Raw genomic sequence first — 17,189 nt, 5'->3', positions numbered from 1 at the left:
ATCTAATAACATTTAAACAAAATTTCGAGGAATCCTCTTTCATGATATGTACACATTGATGTAATTTTTCATTAATTTTTCCATTAAAATTATACTTAAAACTAAGAAGTTTTTCAATCACACTGTATTTATCGAAATAATCAGCAACCAGCTGCGCAAAAGAAATTTTATTTCGGTAACCGGTTTCGGGCACTTAGTATCCTTCGTCAGAAGCGCATAACCATCGCATTATCGCTCTGAATCTGTTGTTCGACCCCCTGGACATTGTCATCTGGGGTCGATAACTATTACTGCCGATCAGAGTAACCAGATCTGTGAAGCCCTGGTCAAACAATTGAGACCATTTCAGTATGGCTGGATGTGACCTTGCATTTGCTCCCTACACAGTCAGAATTTCGGTGAATCTGTATACAATTTGGAAGTTATATCCACAAGAATCGTACCATTCCACGCACTTCAACTTTCAGGTACATTTCCGGTTAATGCTCCATTTCTTTCGCATACTGTGATGCACCTGCTAACTGTACCGCCGAACAACTGCGCCTGCAGGAGACCTGGAACAAGTATTGTCATCTGACAATGCGACACTCTTGTTTACCAATGATCGTAGCGTGAGACGACTTTTCCTACGTCCGCTAATATTTGAAATGCTGTTAGAGAAGGAAATTCTCCTCGAAAAGAAGAACAAAATTCATCTTCTATTATCTAACATTGTCTGGGAAAGATACATTGAGAACACTGCATTTGACCACTGTCATTGCACACACGTGTAGAGAAGCATTCCTGTGCTATCAGTTGAAGTTTCGCCACACAAAATGCTGTGTGCACTGCGAGGTAACAGAATTTCGCGTCTGCAGCGACGAGTCCTCAAACGTCGTTATGTATCTTCCCACCCAAAATCTAATTCCGAGAACGAATTGGATTCTGGAAACCTTCTGTCCGGGGTGAAATTGCTTTCCGTTTCTCGCCCACACTTGCGCCCGATGCTGTGTCATGTAAAAAGAACCCTCCGTATTAATCATTTCACAGAAAACATTACAGATGAGGAAACTGAACAGGAAGGGACGCGGAGGAATTCAGGTAGCTATTCCTAATTTTGCAGGACGACCGAGGGAAGGAAGGAAGATCAGGGCTAAACGTCCCGTTGACATCGAGATCATTAGAGTTGGAGAACAAGCTCAGAATGTTTCAAGGACAGGGAACGAGATTGGTCGCGCGTTTGCAAAAGAACCCTCTCGGTAGCAGCATGGAGCGACGTAGGAAACAACGAGAAAACTAAATCTGGATGGTCGGATCCCGTTTCAAACCGTCGTCCTTTCGAATTCGTCTTAATTCGTGTCCGACTGTTCCATTCAGCCGTAAGTGAACTAAACTACTCATTCATTTTCTATCTTTACGTGTTAACTAAAGAAACAAATATAATAGAAATGATAAAAATCGACAGTTGGCTTCTTCTGTATGAATCTTCATTGTTGATCAGATCTCAACTATGCCCATTATGTGATTGAAAACAGATCAGTTCGTACCGAATGAAATTCCTATCATATCAAAGTTCTTGCTGCAATGGAAAAAGAAGATTATTTTATTGGCTGCAGTTTGTAGAGGACACAAAACTTCGGTAAGGTACACACACACTCACATATGAATTGTTGACAGTCAACTGAATGGTGCCAAAAACACACATAATCTCTAATCCTCTCTCTCTCTCTCTCAGATGTGTGTGAACTCTCATGGGACTTAACTGCTAAGGTCATCAGTCCCTAAGCTTATGCACTACTTAACCTAAATTATCCTAAGGACAAACACACACATCCATGCTCGAGGGAGAACTCGAACCTCTGCTGGGTCCAGCCGCACAGACCATGAGTGCAGCGCCTAAGACCGCTCGGCTAATCCCGCGCGGCTCTCTCTATCTCGCAAATTGACTCGCTTATGCCGAATGATAAAAATATTTAGAATACTACAATACTACTTTCTGGGACAAGATGGAATACTTTTCGTCAAGTTTTCGATTTAAATATATATCATAACTTTGTTGTCCATGGAAACATATTTCACTGACGATGTAACAGGAAATTGGAGTGAGAACGTGTTTTCTCATGGGGTAAACACATTCAAAGTTATTTTCATTTGTTTCCAAAGCAATACCAACACCTATACGGAACGTATTTGTCGATAACTTGAATTTCCTAGAGGGCGTTATTAACTTTTCTAAAAACAAAATGCTTCTAAGTCCTTGAAGTGAAACAACTTCCACTTTTCCCCATAAAATAGGAGGACGTCAGTCGTGAATATGCGGAAATTTTGAGAAGGGTTAGTGCTGTGATTCGAGCCAAAGTGTACTGATTTTTTAATTCTCATAATTATGCTGCTAAGTCTTTTTCGTTGAGTAAGTACGGAGACGAGCATTGTTGTGAAAAAGTTTAGTACGTTTATCCATACCACCATTGAAGAGACCTTTTTTCGCAATGAGTTGTAGGTGTAAAAAGATTATGAGCTTTTCCGCTCTAATGTTTTCGTCTTGTGAGTACGAACATGTCGATATTCTCATGCAACAGTTTTTAGTATTTTTTTTAAATTCTTATTCCTTCTGGGTGTAATGTTATACAGATGTTCACCTGAAGGTGTGGCTTTTAGTGACACGAAACCGGCAGTGATTCAGTAGTAAAGGATTAAATACAACTGAAGCGCTAATTTATACCCAAGGTAGATACTATTTGTACTATCGGCGAGCCATTTAACAAAGCAATATGTCGAAAAACTACAGAGCCAGTATTCTCGCTTGAGCCTTATCCTGTAGGCGTCGTATAAGAGAGGATTTTCCGAAATTCCACCCATAACGTGATGAAATAGGGAATGAAATGCTATTAGAAAATATGTCGCTATTAAGGCAGTTTGGACCTATGAAAATTTGCTATTTGATTTCTCGATCATAGATAAATAAACATGTGTTTCAGCATTATTCGGAAGTTAAGCTCTATTGCGGTTAAACAGTGGGTGAATTTTCATTAAAGTAAATCGTTATTAAAAAACTGCAACAGCATTTTTAAAGCTTCATCTATAAAAACTAGTATTTTACTCGTGAATTAGAAATAAAAAATATGTGTTTCAGTGTTCTTGGACATTCAACCCCTGTCAGAGTAAATAAGAGATGAAGGTTTTTGTGGAAATATTTCACTATGAAAGCATTTTTAAAGTGAAATGTCTGAAAATTTCTCTTTGACATCTCAATTATAAATTTAAAAAGTAGGTGTTTCACTCTTTTTCGGAAATAAAGTCCCTAAGGCGCGAAATGGGGAATGTACAGATTTATGAAGCTATTTCACTCTCGAATCATTTTTAAAACCAAATCCATGGAAACTAGTATTAGGCTTCTAGCTTAAAAATAATCTTCCAGGAAATTATCTCCTAAAGGGACTGATTCACTGACCTATCCTTGCCCAGTCCAAACTGCTAAGGAGAGAGATTTGACATTAGGAGAGGGTGTTGACCTTATACTTTAATCATATTTTAAGAAAGGATTGTTCGAAATGCCACTATTAAGGGGGTGAAATAGGGGATGCAAAACTTTTTGAAAAATGTCGCTATTAAGATAATTTTGAAATTAATGACTGTGAAAACGTATTTCATTTCTCTGTCCTAAATAAAAGGATGCGTGTTCCATTGTTTTTGAAAACTCAACCCATAAGTGGGTGCAATATGGGGTGTAACATTTTATGAAACCATTTCATTGTCTAGGCGTTTTTGAAGGTAGATTATATTTGACTTCTCTGTTACAAATAATAAAATAAGTATTCAAGTATTTCTGGAAATTCAGCCACTAAGGGGGTGCAATAAGAGATGACAATTTTTCAGAAAATATTTCGTTTTATTATTAAAACATATTTAAATCTAAATCTATGAAAATTGGTATTTCACTTCTCATTTGGAAATAAAGAAATACGTTGTTATTCAAAGATTTTCAGTGACATTAGCTACCTTTGTGAATTGAAATGAATCAGTGGCCACAGGTGAAAACTTGTGCTGGATGAGGACTTGAAACCGGACCTCCAGTTTAGCGTGAGCGTCCGCCTTAGGCGCCTCGGCACTACGATACCGCACCCCATCTGACTCAAATTGGCACCCAGTTACACACTAATAGCGTACGATAACCCACGAACGAACCCTCACCGCCATTTCGGAATGCCGCAAGAGATCAGGATTGGAGAGCATCCCCAATGAAAGAATGGATCTCTGATCGTAGCACTTTACTGATATTCTATCACCTGCAATTTTCTCGCGTAGGTTGTATGGTCTGCACAGATTTTTTTTGTTTAATCTAATTTTATGATTTTCGCATATTGCAACTCCTTCAAAACTATTAACGTTAAATAAGACGTTAGTAGCATGGCATTTTCCGAACATATTACTGACTAGGGGAAGATCAGTTTGGATTCCGTACAAATGTTGGAACACGTGAGGCTATACTAACCTTACGACTTATCTTAGAAGAAAGATTAAGGAAAGGCAAACATACGTTTCTAACATTTGTAGACTTAGAGAAAGCTTTTGACAATGTTAACTGGAATACTCTCAAATTCTGAAGGTGACAGGGGTAAAATACACGGAGCGAAAGGCTATTTACAAATTGTACAGAAACCAGATGGCAGTTATAAGCGTCGAGGGGCATGAAAGGGAAGCAGTGGTTGGGAAGGGAGTGAGACAGGGTTGTAGCCTGTCCCCGATGTTATTCAATCTGTATATTGAGCAAGCAGTAAAGGAAACAAAAGAAAAATTCGGAGTAGGTATTAAAATCCATGGAGAAGAAATAAAAACTTTGAGGTTCACCGATGACATTGTAATTCTGTCAGAGACAGCAAAGTACTTGGAAGAGCAGTTGAATGGAATGGACAGTGTCTTGAACGGAGGAAATAAGATGAACATCAACAAAAGCAAAATGAGGATAATGGAATGTAGTCGGATGAAGTCGGGTGATGATGAGGAAATTAGATTAGGAAATGAGACACTTAAAGTAGTAAAGGAGTTTTGCTGTTTAGGGAGTAAAATAACTGATGATGGTCGAAGTAGAGAGGATATATAATGCAGACTGGCAATGGCAAGGAAAGCGTTTCTGAAGAAGAGAAATTTATTAACATCGAGTATAGATTTAAGTGTCAGGAAGTGGTTTCTGAAAGTATTTGCATGGAGTGTAGCCATGTATGGATGAGAAACATGGACGATAAATAGTTTGGACAAGAAGAGAATAGAAGCTTTCGAAATGTGGTGCCACAGAAGAATGCTGAAGATTAGATGAGTAGATCACATAACTACTCAGGAGGTACTGAATAGAATTGGGGAGAAGAGGAGTTTGTGGCACAACTTGACAAAAAGAAGGGACCGGTTGGTAGGACATATTTTGAGGCATCAAGGGGTCACCAATTTGGTGTTGGAGGGCAGTGTGGAGGGTACAAATCGTAGAGGGAGACCAACAGATGAATACTCTAAACAGATTGAGAAGGATGTAGGTTGCAGTAAGCACTGGGAGATGAAGAAGCTTGCACAGGATAGAGTAGCATGGAGAGCTGCATCAAACCAGTCTCAGGACTGAAGACCACAACAACAACAATTGCTGACTAAAATGTGACTCTAGTGGCTGGAGTCGGAGTTTTTTTGTTAATCCTGCCTTTTGAGTTCTTGTGGTGATATTTCCACAAAACCTTCCATTCCTTAACACACACTTCTTTATTTATAGCCGAGAAGTGAAATACCAGCTTTCGTAGATTTAGCTTTAAACATTGTGTTAATGTAACGAAATTTTCAAAAAATTTATCATCCTGTTTTACTCCATTAGAAGCTGAATACCTGAAACACCAAAACACTATTTTTTTAAATTTCTAACAAGGAAGCCAAGATTTAGCTTAAAGTGTTTAGTGAAGCAATATTTCACCCAGTTATGGGTTACATTTCTAAAAGCAGTATCTTTTTATTTCTGACTGAGGAAAAAAAATACCAATTTTCGTAGTTGTAGCACCAAAATTAACTTAAAAGCGACGTTTTTTCAGGAAATAGCTCTGAGCACTATGGCACTTAACAGCTGACGTCATCAGTCCCCTAGAACTTAGAATTAATTAAACCTAACTAACCTAAGGACATCACACACATCCATGCTCGAGGCATTGTCAGAAACCTTTCATCCCATATTCCACCAACGTAGGAGTGAAATTTCAATAAATACCTAAATTATGAACTCGGCTCCCACCCCAAGTTTGAAGTTTCTATTCCTAGTAGTCTCGGCTGGGCGATGGGCAGTGATAAAAACGTTCATCCTAGTTCCGTTTTCTCTTTCTGCCGTGGAATTAATTACTCGGTGTTCAGAAAACTCTACTGGGTGCACCCAAATCACAATACCAGTTCAGTTTGGTAACGTCAGTTACCTGTTAAAGATGAACAAATACCAATTTTCTCCAGACGATATACATTTTTCTACAAGTTTACATTCATCCATTTCTCTTGTAAACCGTGGTTTATAACAATTTTTAGTAAAATGAGTTACTGATATCTCAAGAAAAGTTTTAGTGACAGTGATCGTTTTCAGACGTGTTTCCTGGAAAAGTTAATCATTTACGCTCCTTTTATCTAGCGTATCTAACATTTAACGTTGAATCCGTTACAATGGTTCTACTTCTGAGTGACCTGCAATATGGTACTGATGTTAATGCATAGCGACACATACAGATAGATTCTCTACGTACAATTTATATACGTTTGTTGTTATCTGGAACAAATGAAGTACTGGACCAACAGCAGTGTGGATCACGCTAGGTCTCCTTGCGACTGTCATTTGTAGCAAGAGGAACTCACCGTTTTCAGGGAATTGCCGCTCTTCAATCGCGTAGTACAGTAGCTACAATTGCTCTGGTCTGCCTGTGTGCGACCTGCTCGTTTTATTTGTCCTCTGTTTCCAGCGCAGTGAATTTGGTTTCTATTATCCCCTTCTGTAGGTTCACTGTAATTCTGCTTATTTTCCATTACTTCCTTTCCCGTTTTCAAGCTGTTTGTGAAGGGTCTATCGAGTGATTGTGATAGCATTCCGTCGATTTATTTAGGCGCTTTATTCAGTGGACAGGTTTCATCTCAACAGCAAATTGGAATTTACTTACAGTCTGTTGTTGCTGTTAGTGCTTAATATGGTGCGTAAGATTGATTACCGTTAGTGCTTTCCTTAATCAACATAGAGTGAAAATAGACTTGAAAGAGATGACTGGAAATTAAATTCTATACAACCAAAATTATGATGAGCCTTCATAAAGGGACTTTTAGAGCTTTAAGTTGAAAAACAGAAGAAAGAATACCTACTAATAGAACATAACTGAACCAGATTCGTTTTTCGGATGACTGGGAGAGTTTTATTGTATTGCAGAAAAACATCAAGCTTCAATGGATGTGTTTAACAGAGAACATATGAAAGTAAGCAAGAAAATTAATTACAGCAATACAGTAATACAATAATGTACAATCAAAAAGAAAATGATTTAAATTAGCATTTCTATCAGAAATGGTTGAAAACCTTTTGAATCTAGTGTTACTGAAGACCAAAACACACACACAGATCAGTAAAAGTGGTCTGCAGTGCTTTTTCTTTGCAAAACAGTGTTTTCAGAATTAAGGCACCAGCGTTTATCATTACTGGGCATGACCGGTCTTGACGTACAGCCTTTTAATACAATGAGCAGTCGAAAAAAACTGATACTCTGCAAGAATTGAAGAGATACATACGTACTGGCAATTACTAGGACAGGCACGAAAACAAACAAACGTATCAGGCGTCAGACTGAAGTTAAACACGTATTACCACTACAACGTAAACAGGTGTTTTTGGAAGCTGTAGTGCCTTAGGATGCCCTTCTCCTAAGAACAACCTACTATTGCGATGATGCCAATTATGTGATTATTTTGTGTTTGCTCAGTGTGAGTTCCTGTAAGTTACATTTCCTTCCGTACGTTGTAATAGCGCATTCGAAAAAGTTGTGTTTCACAGAAATTTTGAGATACTGAGAGAGGACACCTACTTTTCATAAAGATTTTGTTACGTTACGAAACTTGAATGAGACTGGTACGGCGCTAAAAGCGTGAAGTATTTTTATCGTTCTTAGTTCATAGAAATGGCATGTTGGAAGTTGAAAGCAAGTGGCGGCGAGCCCATCCTTCCGCAAATCTTGCCTGACAATCCCACGGTCGTCCAGGGCAGACAGAGCACCCCCTAGCACAACCTTTTAATTCAATGAGCAGTCGAAAAAAAAAAAAAAACCAGACAGAGCACCCTCCAGCAGAACAATGCCGAGCTATACCTGCATTGGCACCAGCCGAAGGCTGGGTTGGAGGCGATGGACTGAAGGGAGGCATGAGTCGTGGATCAGGAATTGTGTGCTGTGCCACGACTAATAAACTTTTACAAGTTTTTGTGTTCGCCGATACTGCAAATAGGCCTGTGATCCACTTCCATCAGCCGCCTCAGCCATAGATGAAACTCTGGAGTCTGAGAAACGTTGAGAGATAGAATCTTTATGACACCTCATAGCTAGGACTAACATGTCCCAAGGCACAGGTGATTTAGACAAAGGTCTTTAGATTGTAACCCCAAGTATTAACTTTCATTGTGGCGTCCCATCCCAGGATAACTTTCATTGCGTAGTATACTGCTAGGATAACTTTCATTGTGTACGACCCTGCCAAGATAACTTTCACTGTGTACAACCCTGTCAGTTTTCAATCAATCATTTTTATACAGCACACAAACGGGTTCACTTTCAATAATTACTTATTTATTTATTTATTGTAGCCTGTTACCTACATTCCTGTTTCCTTTGATACACCGAGTATTACTGTTAAAAGCATTTTTATGTACATTGGCAACTAATTATACAATGTACATTATTACAAACAATGATGGGCTAATACTCTGGTAATCAGAATCTCCTTGTGAAAGCACCATTCACAAAGTTTAGTTATTGGACTAAACAAGAACTAATGCCATATCAGTATGAACTGTACCTTTTTAAGTTTTAATGAGTAAAAAGTCTTACAAATGAACGTCATTCACTCCACTGTCGTCCCGAATTACGTAGAATAGGTCGAATTTAACCTAAAATCCAGCATAAACTGTGCTGCATGAGATAATTTGGCACATAAATGTGACAAACATACACGACGAAAAGTCGTCGATAAACAAAAGAAACTTGGAAGTTGCAATTAGAACTAGAAATATATGGAACGTGGACAGAGTAATGGAAGGAAGTTAATGTTTCTGTACACTCAGTGACGTAATGGCCTGTCTAGGTTAAGGGCGGAATCAGCAGATACAACGCTGTGCCTTAGTAGCTGAAGTTACTGTTTTGCTTGAAGGGCCACTTGCTACAGTTCCTGTACATTTTGTTACATCACTTGTTATTGTAGTTGCTGCGGCTATTACAGTTTACGCTACTGCCACTACACGCTGTACTTGTGCTGCTGCAGTAGTTGTTGGTGTACATTCTCGATCCATTATTCTTGGGTGAATGTAGTGAATGTTACTTTACCAAAATAATTTACACGCAGTTCCAGTTAGTTAGCTTCGCGCTTCTACAAGAATGCAAATGTGGTATAGGGGTAGCGTCTTTGATTAGTTATCAAAACGTAATCGGGTTCAAACCCGCCACGGTTTAAATTTTGATTAAGAAATAGAACTGACGGCCAAAGACTTCTGGCATAAAAATTCTCACTCATTCTGCCAGCGGCCTCGTCAAAGAGGGCGGAGGAGCGGACAGAGGTTCAGGGCACTCTTTTGTCCTTGACGTGGGAAATTGCCCCTAAAGGCGGAAGAATCAGCAATGATCAACGGCATGAGCATTCAGAACGCACTGGAAACCACTGCATTAAAGACACGTAACGCGTACCTGCTGGGCACGTGGTATGTAATTGAACAATTGTGATCACGAACTCTCCATTGGCAAAAGATTCAGGGATAATCTCCCATTCGGATTCAGGGAGGGGCCCGCCAAATGGGAGATTACCATTAGATTAAGGTTCCACAACCAACGAAAGGGTAACGTTCTACGAGTCGGGGCGTTGAAAGTCAGAAGCTTGAACGTGGTAGGGAAGCTAGAAAGCCTCAAAAGGGAAATTCAAAAGGTCAGTCTATATATAGTAGCGGTCAGTTAAGTGAAATGGAAAGATGAGTACAGGGTAATATCAACAGCAGCAGAAAATGGTATAACTAGGACAGGTTCGTTATGAACAGGAAGATAGGGCAGGGAGTGTGCTACTGTGACCAATTCAGTGATAGGTTGTTCGTATCAGAATCGACAGCAAACCATCACCAACAACGATAGTTCAGGTATAAATGCCAAACTCACAAGCTGAAGATGTAGAGAAACTATATGACGATAGTTAAAGGGCAATACAGTACGTAACGAGAGATGAAAATTTAATAGTCTCCGGGGACTGGAATGCAGTTATAGAGGAATGAGTAGAAGAAAAGGTTACCGGAGAATATGGGTTTCGGACAAGAACTAAGAGAGGAGAAAGACTAATTGATTTCTGTAATAAATTTCAGCTGGTATTAGCGAAAACTCTGTTCAAGAACGACAATAGGAGCAGGTATACTAGGAAAAGGCAGATTAATACGGGAAGATTTCAGTTAGATTATATTATGGTCAGAAAGAGATTCCGAAATCAGATACTAGATTATAAGGCGTAACCAGGAGCAGATATAGACTCTTATCACAATGTGCTAGTGATGAAGAGCAGGCTGAAGTTTAAGAGATTAGTCAGGAAGAATCGATATGCAAAGAAATGGGATACAGAAGTACTAAGAAATGACGAGGTACGCTTGATGTTCTCAAAAACTATAGATAAAGAAACAAGGAATAGCTCTGTAGGTAGTACAGGTTTAAGAGGAGGAAACATCTCTAAAAAGGGCAATCACCGAAGTCGGAAAGAAAAATATAGGTACAAAGAAGCTAGCTGCGAAGTAACCACGATTAACAGAAGTTGATGGATGAAAGAAGGAAGTACAAAAGATATTCAGGGAAATTCAGGAATACAGAAATACAGGACACTGAGGAATGAAATAGACAGGAAGTGCATGGAAGCTAAGACGAAATTGCTGCATGAAAAATGTGAAGAAATCGAAAAGGAACGACAACCTCAGTATGCAGGAAAGTGAAAACAACATCCAGTGAGATTAAAAGCAAAGATTTGAACATTAAGAGTGCAACGGGAATTCCAATGTTAAATCCAGAAGAGAGATCAGATAGGTGGAAAAAGTACATTGAAGGCCTCTATGAGGGGAAAGATTTGTTTGATGTGATAGAAGAAGAAACAGGAGTCGATTTAGAAGAGACAGGGCATTCAGTATTAGAATCGAAATTTAAAAGAGCCTTAGGGAATTAAGATCAAATAAGGCAGAAGGGATAGATAACAGTCAATCAGAATTTCTAAAATGGTTGGCGGAACTGGCAACAAATCGACTATTCACGTTTTGGTTTAGAAAGTATGAGGCTGGCGGTATACCATCGGGCTTTTGGTAAAATATCATCCACACAATTCCGAAAACAGCAAGAGCTGACAAGTGCGAGAACCATCGCTCAGTCAGATTAACAGCTTACAAGAATAATATGCAAATGAACGGAAAATAAAATTGAGGATGTATTAGATGAGGATCACTTTGGATTTTGAAAGATAAAAGCTCCAGAGAGGCAATTCTGACGTTGCGGTTGATAAAGGAAGCAAGGCTAAAGAAAAATCAAAATATATTCATAGGCTTTGTCAACTGGAAAAAGCGTTCGACAGTGTAAATTGGTGCAGTATATTCGAATTTCTGAGAAAATCGGGGGTAATATATATGGAGAGCTGGGTAATATACAGTATGTACGAGAGCCAAAAGGGAATCATAATAGTGGACGACCAAGAACGAAGTGCTTGTATTAGAAAGGGTGTAAGACATGTACGTCGAAGAAGCAATGATGGAAATAAAAGAAAGGTTCAGAAGTGGAATTAAAGTTCAAAGTAAAAGGGCAAAAACTGTAGAGGAAGACAGAGATTGAAATACATCCAGCAAATAACTGAGGATGGAGGTTGGAATTGCTACTCTGAGATGAAGAGGTTGGTACAGGAGACAAATTGGTCACGGGCAAAAACGGACCTGTTACAAGACTGACGACTTACAAAAAAGAAAGAATATTTTATCAAAGTCATACTATTGGAAACTCTATCGTAATCCATTCAGTAACAAATTCAACTACAAGAAGAGAAATCATCGCCCTAACTGAGGCCACATGTACACTGTTATTACGCCACATCATAGGTTACACATGAACGTGACGATCAGTGCGTTACCTTGAGAACACCACAAACACCGATAGTGACTGGTGTCATGTTACCTGTTATTCGCCCAATACCGTGGGCAGTGGGACAGGCGTCGACATGTACCGCCAGCAGCGATAACAGAAACTCACCTTTCCCTTTATCCTGCTGTTAGGGGCTATAAGGATGCGTTTCGTGACGAGGCCGAGACTTCATGTTCAGATGTCCACCAAGAGCTCCACGAGATACTGTAGCGCGTCCTTCGCTGCAGGCTGGAATTTGTTCTTAAACAGCATGAGGACCTCCAGTTTAAGGGCAGTCGTCTCAGCGTCAGAATAAGCTACAAGAACTATATTCTCAATATTCCCACAAAAATAAATCGGTTTGGATCATGATCTGACTAATGACGAAGCGATATTCCCATATAGTTGTTGGAACATAGTAAAGTTATGTACTGAATTCCATCCGGAAGCTTGCTGTGCTTGATACATTTATGGAGAGGTTATTATATGTGTTTATCCCATGGAAGTTTGCACCATGACAACGATTAAATACACATATATGTGTTTAATTTTAAGACATTTGAATTTATGTCAGCTATACGATCGTTGTCACACAAAGGCACATTGCAAGAATTCTTGGCAATTTTCACCATGATGTAGATTTTATCTATTCTACATAAGGACATGGAATGAAGGTTTTGGGCAAGCATGGGCGTGGCTTGTAGTGACTTGGTTGTGCACCATTGCCTCGGTTGCCTGGTCTCATTATTTCTCGTTAATTTTGTCAGATGTGCGGTCGTAATTCCAATTATATATTCTCAAACAGATTTTTTTAAGATTTGAGGTTCATTGAAACGGTTAATGCAATCCCTTCTTTTTAAAGAAAAAAATGTTATATGCTATGACTATGTGTTCACTATTGTAGTTTGAAATAAACGTTCAAACGACGAAGCTGTTGAAATAAAACCTTTTATGTTGCTATCCTGTGAAACATAAAAAGATAAATTGAATAACAGCTTAACGCCCGCTCTTTCGCTCGAGTTTGCCTATAATGCGAATTTGTTAACGTCTCTATGGTAACGCCTCTTTATGTCTTTATAGAAGACTACAGCACTGTTTTCGCTCGCTGTCGTTTGCGCTTCGGAGCTGCTGGAAGCTACTAAAAGCAGTTGTCTGTGATTTCCTTAAGTTGACGAAGAGTAGTAGACTTAGAGGAAAATGTATTAAAACTTTATGCATGCTGCGGCATTTTTTCATGCATCTCAGGGTTTTATGACGCTGTATCGCCATAAAACTATGTGTAGGTACTTTCTGCGGCGAGTGTGGATACTGTATGAGAAATGTCTAGCGAATTGAGCTAGTGGCAAAGAGATAATAAATATAAATATAAAGCACTTTTCACCAGTTTTTCAAGGAGGATATCTGGAATTTACAGATATGCACATACAACCACGCATTTTATAGTGTATATAGATGTTTGCCCTACTGAAAAATTAACTTATTAAACTAACATTTCTTTGTCTAGGCAATTCTGACAATGACTGTTTGTCGTGGCGACTGTTAAATAGCTTTCTTGGATGTAGATCATCAGTTGCAACACCGTTTAAGCTTTCGACGCTAATTAAGATCAGAGAAGCACGGTCTTTTCCAAATATGCTTCTGAACGAAAATCGGTTGTCGTAGTAGGAGTTATAGGTTTTTGTTAATCCTGCCTTTTGAGTTGTTGTGGTGATATTTTCATAGAAACTTTCATACCATAACAGACATTTATTTGTTTCTGACCGAGAAGTCTAAGACCAGTCTTCATAGATTTATCTTTAAAATGTTTTACAATAACGAAATACTTTTATATAAATTTTCATCCTCTTTTACACCCCCTTAAGTGTAAATTAATCAAGAACATTGAAACGTGTAATTTTTTATTTGTATCTGTAAGCGAAAGGTCAATTAAAAAGTATCCTTTATGTATATTCTGAAACAATTTGATAAGAAATATTACCACTAAACACTTCACGCTCTATTTCACCATCTTAGGGAGTAATTTTCCTAAACCATTGAAACACATTTTTTTTAAATTCTGGAACACGTATTTTTTTTTATCATTTCTAACCGAAAAACCAAACACAAATTTTCATAAATGTAGGTTTTGTTTTTTAATAATGTTTTATGTAAAAAAAAGAACGTTCACCCAGAACCCCCCCCCCTCCCCTAGGAGCGTAAATTCGAAAAATTCCTTCTTAAACGATGCCTCTCTCCAAATATCAAGTTTATATCCTCAGCGTTTTGGTCTGTGCGATGACGAGTCAGTGAATTAGCGACAACGTTTCCTTCTATACAGAGAGAAAATTACCACTAGAAGGTACCATACAAAATTAAGGAAAAAAGTGTAGGAGATATAAAGAGTCAAATGTTTGTCTGAGAAATATCATACTTTCTATAGTAATTCAGTCACTTTTAATCAGTCTTTCTTTTTCTCTTACTACGATAGTTGCAACATGTTTATTTTTTACTGTGTTTCTGTAATTATTTCAACCTGTTAAAATAAGGACTATCAGGCCTTTTCTTATCTCTATGCAGACAACTCTCGTAAATTAAAATCATACTATCTGTAGTATGTGCCGCTTGGCTAGGTATTAGTTGTCATGGGGATCTTCGGCTTCGTACGCCGCAGCCACCTGTAAGCAGTTGCTGTGCAGGGTTCCCGGAGCGGTTGGCGTGGACAGTTCGTTGTGAGCCTACGATCAGAAAGGTACCGGCCCCACTTCTAATCTGCCGACTGCAATTAGCTGCGGAAACTATGTCGTGACAGTGGCCTGTCTCTTCCCCACATTGTTGGGTTGCATTTATACTGGAATTCGGGTTAACAAAAAATTGTTCAAATGTGTGTTAAATATTAAGGGACTTAACTGCCAACGTCATCAGTCCCTACGCTTACACACTACTTGACCTAAATTATCCTAAGGACAAACACGCACACCCATGCCCGAAGGAGGGCTCGAACCTCCGCCGGGATCAGCAGCACAGTCCAGGACTGCAGCGCAAAACAAGTTACTGCCACCAAGTCGTGTGTTAAATGCAGCTTTGAATATTATGGGAGTACAGCTGTACGTTCAAGGTGGGAAAATATTGTTTGAATGGATACACGGAATTCCAAGGAATCAGAAATACTAACGGAAAGTTTCTGCTGTTAGTTAGAGTGTAAATAAGGAAATTTGTTCAGAGCCCGCTGGCACCGCCTCCGGTTTGGTAGTTGCTATTACCGGCATAACTAGCCGCTCATTGGTACTCATGTTCATGAAGTTGTTACCGTTGTGGACATCGATAGTTAATGTGGCACTACCCATTTGTAAGAACTGCTGTGTTTTCTTAAGTGCTTCTCTAGTGCTTACTGTATTAAATTGATTTAATAATCTGGACCACAGTGGTGGCCAGGGAGTATGATGCAAGAGTTTCATGAATTATATTTTAAAAAGTATCTTGCAGTGGTTAGTACCTGGGTTTGATGTGTTATTTTATATCTACTGGGTTGCTTTGGGGTTGTAGAATGTATGTGGAGCTCCTCATGATAGTTATACACTCCTGGAAATTGAAATAAGAACACCGTGAATTAAATGTCCCAGGAAGGGGAAACTTAAGTACACATTCCTGGGGTCAGATACATCAAATGATCACACTGACAGAACCACAGGCACATAGACACAGGCAACAGAGCATTCACAATGTCGGCACTAGTACAATGTATATCCACCTTTCGCAGCAATGCAGGCTGCTATTCTCCCATGGAGACGATCGTAGAGATGCTGGATGTAGTCCTGTGGAACGGCTTGCCATGCCATTTCCACCTGGCGCCTCAGTTGGACCAGCGTTCGTGCTGGACGTGCAGACCGCGTGAGACGACGCTTCATCCAGTCCCAAACATGCTCAATGGGGGACAAATCCGGAGATCTTGCTGGCCAGGGTAGTTGACTTACACCTTCTAGAGCACGTTGGGTGGCACGGGATACATGCGGACGTGCATTGTCCTGTTGGAACAGCAAGTTCCCTTGCCGGTCTAGGAATGGTAGAACGATGGGTTCGATGACGGTTTGGATATACCGTGCACTATTCAGTGTCCCCTCGACGATCACCAGTGGTGTACGGCCAGTGTAGGAGATCGCTCCCCACACCATGATGCCGGGTGTTGGCCCTGTGTGTCTCGGTCGTATGCAGTCCTGATTGTGGCGCTCACCTGCACGGCGCCAAACAAGCATACGACCATCATTTGCACCAAGGTAGAAGCGACTCTCATCGCTGAAGACGACACGTCTCCATTCGTCCCTCCATTCAGGCCTGTCGCGACACCGCTGGAGGCGGGCTGCACGATGTTGGGGCGTGAGCGGAAGACGGCCTAACGGTGTGCGGGACCGTAGCCCAGCTTCATGGAGACGGTTGCGAATGGTCCTCGCCGATACCCCAGGAGCAACAGTGTCCCTAATTTGCTGGGAAGTGGCGGTGCGGTCCCCTACGGCACTGCGTAGGATCCTACGGTCTTGGCGTGCATCCGTGCGTCGCAGCGCTCCGGTCCCAGGTCGACGGGCACGTGCACCTTCCGCCGACCACTGGCGACAACATCGATGTACTGTGGAGACCTCACGCCCCACGTGTTGAGCAATTCGGCGGTACGTCCACCCGGCCTCCCGCATGCCCACTATACGCCCTCGCTCAAAGTCCGTCAACTGCACATACGGTTCACGTTCACTCTGTCGCGGCATGCTACCAGTGTTAAAGACTGCGATGGAGCTCCTTATGCCACGGCATACTGGCTGACACTGACGGCGGCGGTGCACAAACGCTGCACAGCTAGTGCCATTCGACGGCCAACACCGC

This window comes from Schistocerca gregaria, chromosome 4 (assembly GCF_023897955.1).
Source record: "Schistocerca gregaria isolate iqSchGreg1 chromosome 4, iqSchGreg1.2, whole genome shotgun sequence".
NCBI lineage: Eukaryota > Metazoa > Arthropoda > Insecta > Orthoptera > Acrididae > Schistocerca > Schistocerca gregaria.
This window is presented reverse-complemented; position numbering follows the sequence as displayed.